Source organism: Amblyraja radiata, chromosome 24, assembly GCF_010909765.2.
Source record: "Amblyraja radiata isolate CabotCenter1 chromosome 24, sAmbRad1.1.pri, whole genome shotgun sequence".
NCBI classification, from domain to species: domain Eukaryota; kingdom Metazoa; phylum Chordata; class Chondrichthyes; order Rajiformes; family Rajidae; genus Amblyraja; species Amblyraja radiata.
In genome coordinates this window covers 21,035,596-21,050,895 of record NC_045979.1, presented here as the reverse complement: position 1 = coordinate 21,050,895, position 15,300 = coordinate 21,035,596, and the positions used below count along the sequence as shown (strand labels likewise).

The following is a 15,300-nucleotide window of genomic DNA, read 5'->3' as shown; positions in this document are numbered from 1 at the left end:
TAATGTATGTACAATTTTGATCAGGTTACATTTATCAGAGTATTTGTCCGAGTACTTTGATCTCATTACTATTTGCTGGCACTTATATTCCAAGTTATTTGCTCCAAGCATCTCAGAGAGGTTGTGTCTCTATGTGGACTTTGCTCGGTCTTGTACTTCTTAAAGTATGCAAGTATGTACTTTATCCTTTCAAGCATGAGTTGTTATGAAGATTATGTACACAATTGTGAGCGGAATAGATTGGGTAGATGCACAAGAGGTAGTTGAGGCAGGGACTATAATCGCAACTTCTAAGAAACATTTAATCACGTGTATGGGCAGGATAGGTGTAGAGGGCTGCAAGCAGGTGGGACTAGTGTAGATGGGACATGTTGGGCTGCTGGGCCTGTTTCCATGCTGTATCATTCTATGATTCTAACTATGATTCTAGGTGTATGGCACTGGGGTAGATTAGTCTGGCAAAGATCAGTCAGAGTGAGATGAGGAATCTACCACAGGCTGACTGGAGACTTAATGTAAACTGGCATTTATAAGTCACAAGAATTAATATAAAGTGTTTGTTAATTCATTCTAAAAATACTGTCAGATTGTATTTTAATTAATTAGCAATATCGATAAAACTATAACAGTTTAAAATAAATTAAATCATTGCAACAATTGATTCCAAATGATTTTTGTTTGCCTTTTTAAGGAGGAGCTCATATCTGAGTATGTCCTCCCCAGTGACCTCCTGAATGGCAAAGAAACAAGAAATGGCAGGAACCTTAAAATAATACAAATTTTAATTTATTATCAATGTAACATGTTTACTAGCACCTCTTTTGAAAAAATATTGTTTTCTAATGGCTTGGATGAGTTGTGATCTGAATTAAGGAGAGCTATTATTTCTTATAACCGCGAATGGTATGTTAGCTTTCATAGCAAAAGGATTTGAGTATAGGAGCAGGGAGGTTCTACTGCAGTTGTACAGGGTCTTGGTGAGACCACACCTGGAGTATTGCGTACAGTTTTGGTCTCCAAATCTGAGGAAGGACATTATTGCCATAGAGGGAGTGCAGAGAAGGTTCACCAGACTGATTCCTGGGATGTCAGGACTGTCTTATGAAGAAAGACTGGATAGACTTGGTTTATACTCTCTAGAATTTAGGAGATTGAGAGGGGATCTTATAGAAACGTACAAAATTCTTAAGGGGTTGGACAGGCTAGATGCAGGAAGATTGCTCCCGATGTTGGGGAAGTCCAGGACAAGGGGTCACAGCTTAAGGATAAGGGGGAAATCCTTTAAAACCGAGATGAGAAGAACTTTTTTCACACAGAGAGTGGTGAATCTCTGGAACTCCCTGCCACGGAGGGTAGTCGAGGCCAGTTCATTGGCTATATTTAAGAGGGAGTTAGATGTGGCCCTTGTGGCTAAGGGGATCAGAGGGTATGGAGAGAAGGCAGGTACGGGATACTGAGTTGGATGATCAGCCATGATCATATTGAATGGCGGTGCAGGCTCGAAGGGCCGAATGGCCTACTCCTGCACCTAATTTCTATGTTTCTATGTTTCTATTATTTCTTAGAGATATTGTAATTATCTGAATACCAACATTTTATTCATTTTATTTATGAGGGATTGTGTTGTATTTTTCCAAATCATAGTTATCCAGCACGGAAACAGGACCCTCAGCCCAATTTATCCGTGTCGAACAAAATGCCCCATCCAAGCTAATCCCATTTGTCTGCATTTGGCCCGTATCCCTCTAAACCTTCCTATCGGTGTTCAAAGGTCTTTTAAACATTGTCATTGTACCTGGCTCAACCACTTCCTCTGGTTCCATGTACTCATCACCATCTGCGTAAAAATGTTGCCCCCTCGGGTCCATATTAAACCTTTCCCCTCTCAACTTAAACCTCTGTCCTTTAGTTCATGATTCCCCTACCCTGGGGAAAAGGTCTGTACATTCACCCTATCTGTTCCTCTCATGATTTTATTCACATCTACTAGATCACCCCTCAGTCTCCTGTGCTCCAATTAATAAAGTCCTAGCCTGCCCAACCTCTCCCTACAGCTCAGGCCCTTGAGTCCTGACAACATCCTCAGAAATCTTTGCTGCTCCCTTTCCAACTTGATGACATCTTTCCTCTGACTCAGAAGAGATAATTATGACACAATAATCGGATGCAAATGTATGAATATATTTTTTGGCATCTTTACATGGAATGTATAAACCCAAATTATTGTAAAGAATTAAAAAGGAAATAATTTGTTTTCATTTAATTCCTGATCACACATTTGACATTGTATTTCAATAATTTTAATTGTTCAGCTTGTGATTGCACTCTTGGCGATGTCCAATTCAAGTTTGTGATTGTGTAGGAAGGAACTGCTGATGCTGGTTTAAACTGAAGATAGACACAAAATGCAGGAGTAACTCTGTGGGACAGGCTGCATCTCTGGAGAGATGCTTCTTCAGTCTGAAGAAAGGTCTCGACCTGAAACATCACCCAATCCTTCTCCGGAGATGCTGCCTGTCTTGTGGAGTTACTCCAGCGTTTTGTGTCTATCTCGATTTTGTGATTACCATGTTATGAATGGCTTAAATGTTAGTCTTTGTAACTTGTTTAACAATTGTTGACGATCATTTACGAGGATATTGTCGTAAATTGTTCATCCATATTTTGGCTATTAGTTTTGTTGAACCTTTCACAGAAATAATGCACTGTGACTTATCCTTAATGATTGACAGTCCATTCAATTTGTGCAATTAAACAGATGGTGAGCATTCGTTTAAAACTGCATTTGTTGCAATTAATTCCAGTTAGTGTTATAATTGATTTTATTTTCCCTCTTGGTGAAAATTGGGCAAGTGCAGCAGAACTGAGGGTTTGGGAAAGAAAGTGTCAAGGTGAATAATTTAATATATCACAAATGGAAAAAATTGATCCTATAATTAAATATGATATCATGTCTTATAATTCAGTCAGACCAATTACCGTAATACCATCCTGTATCATTGATTTGTAAAGCAATCAATTTAGTAGCTGGGTATCTCCCTGCATATTAAACATGATGACTCCTTCAGTGTGTAAGGGATGTGGGAAATAAAGCTTGTTACTGTAAATTCAGCAAATCATATATTTGCTCTTGTTCCTCATGGTTGCATTAATGCCACATCTCTACTTGGTTAGAATTTGTTGTAATATTTAATTATAGTTTAGCTTGGAGATACAGGCCCTTCAGCCCACCAACCGGTGATCTCCCACTACACTAGCACCATCTTAGGGGACAATTTACAGTTTTTACTGAAGCCAACTAACCTACAAACCTGCAGGTCGTTGGAGTGTAGGAGGAAACTGGAGCACCCAGAGAAAACCCACCCAGTCACAGAGAGAACTGTACAGGCAGTGCTCATAGTGAGGATTGAACCTGGGTCTCTTGCACTGTAAGGCAGCAGTGCCACCCGCTGCGTCACCGCGCTGCCCCAATTATCCAACAATCATACACGGTCTGAAAATATGGCATGTTGATTTAAAGATTACTGAGGAACTACTCTGATAATTTGAATTATTTCCATTTCGTTTGGACCTCAAGGGGTCCAAATGACAATAAATTGAATTGTATTGTATTGTATTGTATGGCCAGTATTTGCGTCAGCAGAATGAAGAGTCTGTGTCATAAACCATGACAGAGCCTAAAGATTACATTTAAGCATTTTGGTGGCTTTTCAGTGCAAAGTTGGGACAAGCTAAGTACATCAACAATTTCTGAAATATTATATTGTAAGCTCATGGTACAATATAATTTTTTTTAATTGGACGGCAAAAAGTGCCAAATGTCTCTATTTAATTTAGTAGAAAAGATAAACAAGAACGAGAAAGTATATTAAGAGCCTTAGTTAATAAGCTTAATCTGTTCCTGCGTTTATCAATGAAATGTTTAAAGATCTCTTAGGAGTGTTAACGTTTGAAAAAAATGTAAACTAATTTTATTAAAATAGTAATAAAAAAAATTGTAGAATAAAGAAGTGATTCTTGGAATACAGAGGGTGATTAGATAGTGCAGACTTGGTTTGTATTTTAATGTAATGCACTAGGCATATCCTAATGGTCATGTTTCATCTAATTGGGTGTGAAAAGAATTGGACTAGGATTTTCAGAATTTCCAAGAACTGATGTAAAGATTAAGAGCATGCTGTTATTCAAATTAAATCTGCATATAACTTGATAAAGGACCAGAAAAATCTCACTCCAAAAATCCTTCCTACTCAAATTTAACTCGCCCTTTGTTTTCAATCGTGTTGTTGGATGGGACATGTTTTATAGTGTTGGAACAAGCGTATTCTCAGGGGTAAACCTATAACTGCCAATGTGTTCCTGGCACCTATCCAGTGGCTAGCAGTGGAGATACTGCCGAAAGCTATAGATAAATCTGCTGGACAAACAAGAGAGCAAAATGTAAGGTCAAACCAAGTTTCAAGCAATTTCAGTGTAATATGTACAACTATCTTTGGTTCCAGGATACAAACAGTACAGATGTGTTTTTGTGGTGTATACTCTTTTGTTGTTTAATTTTAAATGCTTGGCGGTTACTTTTATTTTCATTAATTAATTTGCAACCATGCATCTGTTATACTTTTCTCTTGAAGCTTTTGATCTGAGAGAAATAAATTCTTCCTTTCTATGGAAACACTTAAGATGTTGCCACGTAATGAGGAAGGCACATTTCTGTGCTCTCCCGGATCTTTTCACTGTAAAACATTTCACTTTTTTTAGTTTGGTTTATTGTTGTCACGTGTACTGAAGGACAGTGCAAAGCCGTTTTGTTACGTGCTATTTTGTCAGAGAAAAGAGTAAAACATGATTACATTCAAGCCGTCCACAGGGTAAGGGGAATAATGTTCAGTGCAAGGTGAAATCTGTTTAAAGATAGTCCAAGGGACTCCAATGATGTAGATGGGAGGTCTGGACCACTCTCCAGTTGGAGATAGAATGGTTCAGTTGTCTGATAACAGCTGTGAAGAAACGGTCCCTGAATCTGGAACACATTGACAATATTAGACCTCAACCTAAAATCCATCTCTTTCCTTTTACTGATAATGCTACTGAGTTTTAAATATGCCATAAAACTAGATTATAATCTCTGCTATCTGCATTGAATAATCTCTGCTTTTTATTGCAGTGTAACAATCTTGATTTACTGATGTGAATGTTGTTGAGAGTTCGTCCCAGAATTGCCACGATACTTGGACAATAAGCGAAGAGCTTTGGTCAGGCTGTGTCTGGGTTCTGGCAGCAGCTGTGTTCGGATCCTGTCGATTGGAAACCAGTTTGCCTCTTACGTCGAGCACCTGCTGGGGGGGATCGTTGACACAACGGGACGCTTGTCAGCTGTTCACTGTTGTTTCACGGGGCAGGCAGGCTGACGACTGAATTGGCAGATGAGTCTCTGGGAAGAGATCAATGATGCCTCGTTGTGGGATGATTGGCAGTAATTGTCCCTTTTCCCCTTTGTCCCAGAGTGTGAATGCCATTTTGTACTCTTCTTTTCTGCTGATTATAGCTGACAAGATGAGCTCATTGTATCAAGTTGATGGTTAAGGTTTCGGGGACAAGGGAATAATGAGCAATTGTTGGATTGCATTTATACCGGAGAATAGATTTAGCAACTTGTCATGTTGAGCTGTATCTCTGTGCTTAGATTTTTTTAAAAAAGTTAACGTTGTGGTAAACTTTGGACAGGGTGTAGAGAAGCTTTACCAGAATGATGCTTGGATTAGGTGATATTAGCTACAGGGGGAGGTTGGACAGACTTGGATTGTTTTCTCTGGAACGCAGGAGGTTGATGGGCGACCATATTAAAGTTCATAAAGTTATGAGAGGCATAGATTGGGGATTTTTTTCCCAGGATGAGAATATCAAAGACTACAGGGCATGGCTTTAAGGTAAGATGGGCAAAGATTAAAGGAGATATGCGGGGCAAATGTTTTTACACAGAAGGTGGTGAGTGCCTGGAAAGTTCTGTCGGGGATGGTGGTGGAGGCAGATACGACAGTGGCATCAAGGAGACTTTTGGATAGGCACGTATGTATGGAGGGATATGGATTTTACACAGGCATTTAAGAGTTTGTCTTGGCATCATGTTTGACACAGATGTTGTGGGCCGAAGGGCCTGCTTCTGTGCTGTACAGTTCTCTGTGAGTTAATGTATTATTTAAAGAGAACTTTGAGTTTGTCTTTTGGGGGATAGTTCAAACAAAGGAATGTGAAAAGTTTGAAAAGTATAATCATTAATAGAGAGGAAATTACAAAGAGCTCAGCACTTTCAAAAGTTGATAAGTAACCAGCTCTGGATAATATGTATCTCGGGCTCATAAAGGAAGCAAGCGCAGAGGTAAGACTTTCTGAGTATCAATGTTTATAACAAGTACAGTAAATGGTGGGACCATTAAGATCAACACTTGTCAGACAGCACCTGTAGTTGGGATCGAGCCTGGGACTCTGGCACAGTGAGGCAGCAACTCGACCGTTGCTCCCCAAAATCCACAGATTTTAAATTACTGCTAAGATTTGGAGAAGTGAGACCACTGATGCTGAAATCTTGAGCAAAATACAAAGTGCTGGAGGAAATCGGTGGGTCAGGCAGGATCTGTGGAGGAAATGTCATAAGGAATAGAATTAGGCCATTCGGCCCATCAAGCCAACTTCACCATTCAATCATGGCTGGTCTATCTCTCTCTCCAAATCCCATTCTCCTGCCCTCTCCCCTTAACCTCTGCCGCCTGTACTAATCAAGAATCTATCTCCACCTTACAAATATACACTGAGGATTGGACAGACGACGTTTCGGGTTGGGACCCTTCTTCATACTGATCAGTCTAAGTTCAGTCCATTCCCTCCACAGCTACTGCCTGACCCACTGAGTTATCTCCAGGTCTTTGTTTTGTGTCATTGGTGCTGGCTGTTTGTTCCATACCCTTTCATACCTCCAGTTTCCCTCTCCCCAACTCTCAGTCTAAAGAAGGGTCTCGACCCAAAACATCACCTATTTCTTTCCTCCAGAGATGCTGCCTGACCCGCCGAGTTATTTCAGCATTTTATGTCTATCTTTGGTGTAAACCAGCATCTGCAGTTCCTTTCTACACATTTGTTTTTTGCTGTTAAAATTTGTTTGATTGAACCTGAACTCTAGAATAAGATCTGCAAAATAGCTTCCGAGCAATCATTATCAAAAGAAGTTGATATCAAGTTACCGGATCTTAGATGTTACGGAGCCCCATGAAAGCGCAGGGTGTGGTGAGTGATCAGGGAGGGACTAACAGCTGAAACTTCAATCACTAATTCTGGAGTAAAGAAAGAAAATCAATCAGGACTCGGGGCGTCACAGTGGCGCAGCGGTAGAGCTGCTGCCTCACAGTGCCAGAGACTCTGGTTCAATCCTGACTATAGTTGCTGCCTGTATGGAGTTTGCACGCTCTCCCTGTGACTGCGTGGGTTTTCTTCGGGTTTCCTGCCGCACTTTACAGACACACAGGTCTGTAGGTTAATTGGCTTTGGTGAGTTTGTAAATTACCCCTTGTGTGAGATAGTGTTAATGTACGGGGTGATCGGTGGTCGGCAGGGACCAGGAGGGCCCAACGGCCTGTTCTCTGAAGTCTAAAGACTCGATACCACGTTCCGGGGAATGCTGGATTGTGACGGACAGGTGCAAGTACGATTGTTTAACCAGTAGCTACAAAATGCAGGCAACATGTCAACACTGATCAAATCTGCAAACACAAATATATATTTGGAACTTATCAGTAAATGCATCAAAGTATGAAACATTGAAGTACAAGGTGCTCGGATACCATATCTCAACACAGTAAGCCTTTGTTTCATTTTGGAACTAAATGAAAAGAAAAATGTTCACAGATTTACCGATTATGTTTAATGCTTTATCTGCAATTAATTTTTTGCCAACTGCAGAAATATAATTAGAAATATAGAAAAACCTGAGGGGTGGAAAAAGTCGCCCCTCAGGTTCTTATTAAATCTTTCCTCCCTCACCTTAAACCTATGTCCTCTGGTTCTTGATTCCCCTAACCTGGTTAATAGACTCTGTGCATTCACCCTATCTATTCCCCTCATGATTTTATACACCTCTATAAGATCACCCCTCATCCTCCTGCACTCCAAGGAATGAAGTCCTAGCCTGCCCAACCTCTCCCTGCAGCTCAAGCCCTTGCTTGTAAATCTTCTCTGCACCAGCTTAACAGCATCAGTTCTCAATTAATAACCAGAATTACATTACATTGTATTTCAATACCAATGAAAGGAGTTTACAAGGCCAAAATACTTATGTCACATTTAAAACAAAATAAAACCAAGCTTATGTTAGGATTACAAGAGCAAGGAGCAATAATCAGGATCCATGCTGTGGGATGTAAGCAGCTTTACACTAATATTTAGTTTGGGTAGCTTACAACCTTGTGGTAAGAACACTGAATTCTCGAATTTGAAGTAATGTCTACCTATCTCCCTCCCCACCCCCACCCCCCTTGCCCCCTTCCTCCACTCTTCTCGTTTTACCAGTTACACGTTTCTCTTCATTGTATTCCTCGCGATCACACCTTCCCAAGCCAACAATGGACCTACCAGGCACCGCCCTGCCCGAGGACATTTCCTGATTGTCCCTGGTCTTTACTCTGCTCCAGCTCTGCGCTCCCCCACCTCCCACCCCCTACATTTAGTCTGAAGAAGAATTCCGACCCGAAACGTCTCCTATCCTTTTTCTCCAGAGATGCTGCCTGACCCGCTCACTTACCTCAGCACTTTGTGTCTAACTTTCTTATACTAATGATGCCTTGTTGTGGGAAGAGGCCAGTGCAAAGGTTGCAGCTTGACCCAGTGGGCATTGTGACGGGTCTGGGACAGTGCACGAGGTTGCCAATGGACCCAGATGATGCCTCGAGTACGAGCTGTGCTGAGCAAGAGTAGACGTGTTTGATTGATCCATTGGGGTCTGGCAGCACCATTATTGGCTGCTGACCCTGACAACTGTCAAACATCACCAGGGCACCCACTCTTTAATGCTGGCTATTTCTTTCTTTGCTATTTTATAATCAGAATTAAGATGTGAACAATCTTTGTGCAGGAAAATCTTTGCTGCATTGCAAAGTAATTAACAGTTTGAGTCCGATTGCTACAAATCACGAGAGGACTAGATTGGGTATACGCACAGTCTCGTGCCCAGAGTAGGGGAATCAAGAGCCAGAGGACATAGGTTTAAGGTGGGGGGGGGGGGGGGATTGAAGAACATTTAATAGGAGCATGAGGGGTAACTTTTTTATGGTGGGTGTAAGTAATGAGTTAATGGAGGGGGTAGTTGAGGCAGGTACTATTGCAATGTTTAAGAAAACATTTAGACGGGTACATGAATAGGATAGGTTTAGAGGGATATGTGCCAAGCGCAGGCATGTGGGACTAGTGTAGATGGGGCATGTTGGTTGGTGTCGGCACGCTGGGTCGAAGGGCCTGCTTCCACGCTGTACGACTACTGTGTCAAATGACCTCTGCGCAGTTGAGGCGGAGAGCGAGTTGGGTTTGCCATTTCAATCCCTTTTCATTACTGTGTTCCGGGCAAGAATTGCACTGAATTTGGCCATGAAACCCTTCACAGTTTCATTACTTGCCAACCACATTCACAGAAAGATTATTTGAAATGGAAAGGGGCCAGGATGAGAACAAGTCCTTTGCTTATCAATCTCATTTCATTTCATTTCATCAGCCTTTCATAGACTGACAGAAATTTACCACCCAGAACATGGCCTTTCATCTCATTATGTGCAAGTTGACTAAATTTGATACTTCTCCACCCTTTTACAATGTTTCAGACCCCCTGCCACTCCTCAGTTGAAAGATTTATCCATGACACCGTTCTAATCCTTTTACCTCATAAATCTAGTTCTGGTCCTCTCTGCTAAGGGATACCTGCCTTTCCTGTTCATTCTCTTGGATTTATAGTTTGATTAAATCTTCTGTCCGTCGCCCTGACCCTAAAGCGAACAATCGCAGCCTTGCTAATCCTTCCTTGTATCTAGTCTACCCCATCCCTGGAAATATCGGTATCAATCTTCTCCGTACCTTCCTCTCGAGTCTTATCAAATTCTATATCAGGATTGTACAGACCGAAAATATGAGGAGAAAAAGGGGAGGGAGAAAATACAGATGGAACAGGGGCATGGAGAACAACACGCGTGCCCAAGATAGACGCAAAATGCTGGAGTAACTCAACGGGACAGGCAGCATCTCCGGAGAGAAGGAATGGGTGATGTTTCGGGTCGAGACCCTTCCTCAGGTCCCTTCACATTTGCCTGTTGATTGGTTCATCTACAGCCATGGTTTTGTATGTCGCATAGACTTAATTTCAATTGAAAAAGCAAAACAAATTGTAATTCATGACTAGTGTGAGTTGAAGGAAGAGTCATGGAGTTATACAGCACGGAAACAGGCCCTTTGTCCCAACATGTCCCATGTACTCTAGTCCCTCCTGCCTGCCTTTGGCCCATATCCTTCTGAACGTTTCCTATCCACACAGCCCAAGTGTCATAAATGTTGTCAAAGTACCTGACTCAACTACCTCCTCTGGCAAGCTCATTCCATATACCCACCACCTTTTGAGAGAAATAGTTGCCCCTCAGGTTCCTATTAAATATTACCCCTCTCACCTTAAACCCATGTCCCCTTATTCTTGATTCCCCTACCCTGGGTAAAAGACCTCATACATTTACCCTACCTATTCCCCATGAATTAATATCAGATCATGCGCACCAAGAAATAAAGCCTTTGCCTGCCCAACCTCTCCCTATAGCTCAGGCGCTCGAGTCCTGGCAACAGCCTCTTAAATCTTAATAATTCACCCTAGCAATGCCCCTCATGTCTGTGGCTTTTATTTCGAGTCCCTTGTGTGCCTCGTGTGCAGATGCACAGAGCTCTCTCTCTCTCTCTCTCTCTCTCTCTCTCTCTCTCTCTCTCTCTCTCTCTCTCTCTCTCGAGCCCAGGGATACGTAATGCATGTCCATTTACCACCTCAGGGAGCTTTTAATGCTGCAGGTGTGATCCATACCATTTACACTTTGCAGGGAAATTGAGTGTGAACGGGGCCAGATGTGTACCTGTTACTAAACCAGGAAGAGACCAGATGTCACCACCACTAGTGGCCACTTCAACATCAGTGGGGAAACAAGATGCAAAGTGCTGGAGTAACTCAACGGGTCAGGCATGTCTGAAGAAGGGTCCCGACCTGAAACATAGCCTAACCATGTTCTCCAGCAATGCTGCCTGACCTGCTGAATTACTCCAGCAATTTGTACCTTTATTTGTAAACCAGCATCTGCAGTTCCCTGTTTTTGCATTCCAAATACCTGGACTCTTCTGATGTGTGTCAGATGTAGTGTACCCGTCTCACAAAGAGTTATAGGCTCACCTTGGGCAGAAGTCAAGCAAAGGGCTTAAACCTCCAAAGGATGACAATGGTGTCCTTGGATGGGCTGGACCTCTTGGGTAGCTGATGGAATTGGAGATGAGAGTTCTGGGTGATATCAAATCTCCACATTTAGCAGCACATGGAGATGGGGAAGGACCTGATATTTAGCAAGAGATGACACGCCACATTGCTAGGATCTGACCACCTGCCCTCTGAGATTTAGATGGGACCAGTGTGAAAGCATAGTCTAACATGATGCAGTTACAGCATGGAAACAAGCCCTTCAGCCCACCGAGTCCACAATGACCATCTGGACTTTTTCTTGCACAAACGTCCTTTATCCTCTATCGGTACACTGTGGACTGCTTGATTGTAATCATGTATATTCTTTCTGCTGACTGGATAGCACACAACAAAAAGGCAATTCACTGCACCTCAGTACACGTGACAATAAACAAGCTAAACTATTGGGGTCGTTTCTTGAGCAGATTTGGTTTTATTGTCTCTTGAGTCCTGTAGATAGTATTTGAACCTCTTTTTAGTATTTGTTGCTTTTGCACAGGCTCCTTCATCTTTTGAGGATAATATAAAAATGACTCTCTCATAGCAGCATAAGGCCCATAATTTGCTGGGTTTATTTCCTTAATCTCCCAATGCAAAGTGCTGAGAGGATATTGTGCAATGAATATAAAGCTGCTTTAAGCCGGATCAGATCACATACTTGCTTGATATTAGCTGGATCTAAACATTTGGAGGGGATTAATTCCAGCTGCAGATGTGCACTTGGATGCATGCAATGCTGCCTCTGTAGTCTCTTGATGTGTACCTGCCACATGTTTTGGCATTAATTGGATTCGCCCTCTTTGGTAATAACAATGACGGCATGCTTATCTCTCCTCTCCTGCCCTCCCTTGGCCTGTGACAGGAATTTCCATTGTATTTCTATGTTAAAGGCTCAAGGAGGAACCTTTGAATGAACTACCAGAGGAGGTAGTTGTGGCAGGTACAATAATAGCATTTAAAAGTCACTTGGGTACATGGATAGGAACGGTTTTCAGCAAATTGGGCCAAATGCAGGCAAATGGGACTAGCGTGGATGGAGCATCTTGGTCAGCATGGATGAGTTGGGCCGAAGGGCCTGTTTCTGTGCTGTATGACACATGACTGTCCCTGGCTCCACCCCAAAAATCCACTGCTAACCATTTCAACTCCTCCCATTCCCACATTGACCTTCTTGTCCTGGGCCTCTTCCATTGCCAGAGTGAAGCAACATGCAAATACAGGAACAGCACTCCTGTTTACAACCCAATGGTATGAACATTGAATTCTCTAATTTTAAGTAACCAATCCACAGCTCTCATCCCCCCCCCCCTCTTTCCATCTGTATCCACCTATCACTTGCAAGGCGTTGTCCTGCCCCCACCTCTCTTCCATCTTCTCCCGTCTACACCAATCAGACTGAAGAAGGGTCCTGACCTGAAACGTCGCCTGTCTCCTCTGGAGATTCTGCCTGACTCGCTAAGTTCCTCCATCACTGTTTTTCGACAAACATAAACACAATCTCTTTATTCTAGAATTACATCAGCTGCTAAACAAACGTGTCAAAATTGACTGCACTAATCAATTTAATATTGTTTCTGTCTTGGAGTCATACGGCACAGAAACAGGCCCTTTGGACCAACTCAGTCTGACTGTGCAATTAGATCACAGGTTGGATTGTTTGAGCTGTACAAACCACTGTAATAGAATATAGCATAGTACAGCTTATAGTCAGGCCCTTCTGCCCATAATGTTTGTGCCAAACATGATCAAGATCAACCTTTATCTGCTTGCATGTCTTCCATTCCCTGCAGACCCATGCACCTATCCAAAAGTATTTTAAACACCACTATCATATCTGCTTCTACCACCATCCCCGGCAACACTTTCCAGACACCATCCTCAATGTGACAAAAAACAGTGCCCCACGCATCTCACTTTGCTATCCTCCCAGTAAAGCCATGCCCTCTAGTATTTGATATTTCCACCCCGGCAAAAAAAGGTTTTGACTGTCTTCCCAATCTGTGTCTCATAGTTTTATAGACTTCCATCAGGTCTTCCCTCAGACCCTAATGTTCCAGAGTAAACAATCCCAGTCTGTCCAGCCTCTCCCTGTCGCTGACATCCCCTAATCCAGGCATCATTCTGGTAAACCACCTCTACACTCGTTCCAAAAACTCCCCATCCTTCCTGTTATAGGGTGAGCAGGACTGCATGTAATACCCTAAATGTGAACTAACCAAAGTCCCATAAAGTGACATCTCGACTTCTTGACTCCAGTACTCAATACCCCGACCAATGAAGGCCTGCACACCGTAGGTTGCCTTTACCAGAAGAGATGGGAAAGGTTGGACAGACTTGGATTGTTTTCCCTGGCATGCTGGAGGTAGAGGGGAGACCTGACAGAAGTATGTAAAATAATGGAAAAGTCCTCATTTTCATGGTCCGTTTTAAAACATTTAAAATAAACCACCTTGCAGCTTCTCCCTTAATGTGCAAAGGAAATTCCGCATTTTTGGACGGACAAATGGTTTTCTGTGTATTCTGCACAGTTTTCTACTGGTGTAAAGTGAATTTGAAATTAAATTCCTTACATCCCCAGACGAGGATCACTTCCACAGAAATATTGATCTCTGCTTTTTACTGATTAGTTTATTGATCTTTTGGCTTGTTGTTGGATTACTCATGGATTGCCACAGATAGAAATAGAAGAGTGATGTTCAATTTTCTAATGAATCTGTTGTCAATAAAATCTGTCGATATTTTACTCCTTGCATTTTCCCCTCATCAACATGAAGATGGTTTTATGAGTGATGCAGTATGCTGGGAACTGCTCCCTGCTTTTCTCCCCTTTCATGTCTCCTTGCTCAACATTGCGTGATGTTTAGTTAATGTCAACAATTTTTTACTACGTTTTGACCCATGTATAATTTCAGAATCATAGAAAGTTGCGGCATGGAAACAGATTGTTTGGGTCGCTAAGTTCATGCTGACTATCGAGTCGGTGGGCTGAAGGGCCTGTATCCGCGCTGTATAACTAAACTAAACTAAATGTGTGAGCTTGCTGGCCACAGTCGGTGACGGGGAGGGGCGAGTGGTGATGACAATGTCAGAGTTGCCATACAGACAGTTTTCTCCCACTGTGCTTGCACTGCCATAGTTAACGCTGAATAATTGCCAGATCATGGCTTTTGTCCCAGTTATTTGCATGAGAAAAGGTTGGTGGAGTTGGGTCAGTGGGTAAGAGAGGAAACTTGTCCAGCAACCGTGGCTGAAAACAAAGTGGCTCAGTGTGGTTTGAGGCTGGGAAGTTGTTCACTGTGCTTCGAAGGAATGTTCTGTTTACGACAGAAGGTGCACTCCTCTCCAGTGTCAGGATGAATATTGGTTTTGGCAGAATTATTGTGTGAAGCCATGTTCTTCACGGCTTCAGAAATCCACCCCTCTTCTATTTCCTAAGTGCAGCTGACAGCAGACATGCCAAGGGCTGCTTTACGTGATGTAACTGAGCCAATCTCTGTCTAAACAACAACAACGTTCTCCCTACAAGAGTCTGTTCTTGCCTCGTGCAGAGGGTGGCCATGCGGATCTGTCGACTCAAGGAACTGCAGATGCTGGTTTACAAAAAAAAAGACACAAAGTGCTGGAGTAACTCAGCGGGTCAGGCAGGATCTCTGGATAACATGGCTAGGTGACGTTTAGGGTCGGGACACTTCTTCAGAGTTAAGTTGGGATGATGCTATGTTGCAGTAGTGCAAGGCATTGGTGAGGCCACATTGTGAGCATTTGGTCACCCTGCTTTAGGAAACATG

The 15,300-nt window shown here is 42.5% G+C and overlaps 1 protein-coding gene and 1 long non-coding RNA gene across 6 annotated transcripts in view; both read left to right on the top strand.

Moving 5' to 3' along the window:
• celsr2 (cadherin EGF LAG seven-pass G-type receptor 2) overlaps window positions 1-15,300 on the top strand; it is a 190,378-nt gene that overhangs the window by 5,080 nt on the left and 169,998 nt on the right. The gene's annotated exons all lie outside the window — the stretch shown is intronic.
• Window positions 1,241-12,447, top strand: LOC116986832. The gene is made up of 3 exons (XR_004415583.1): window positions 1,241-1,251; window positions 1,437-1,443; window positions 12,375-12,447. It is a non-coding gene; the product is annotated as an uncharacterized LOC116986832 (long non-coding RNA).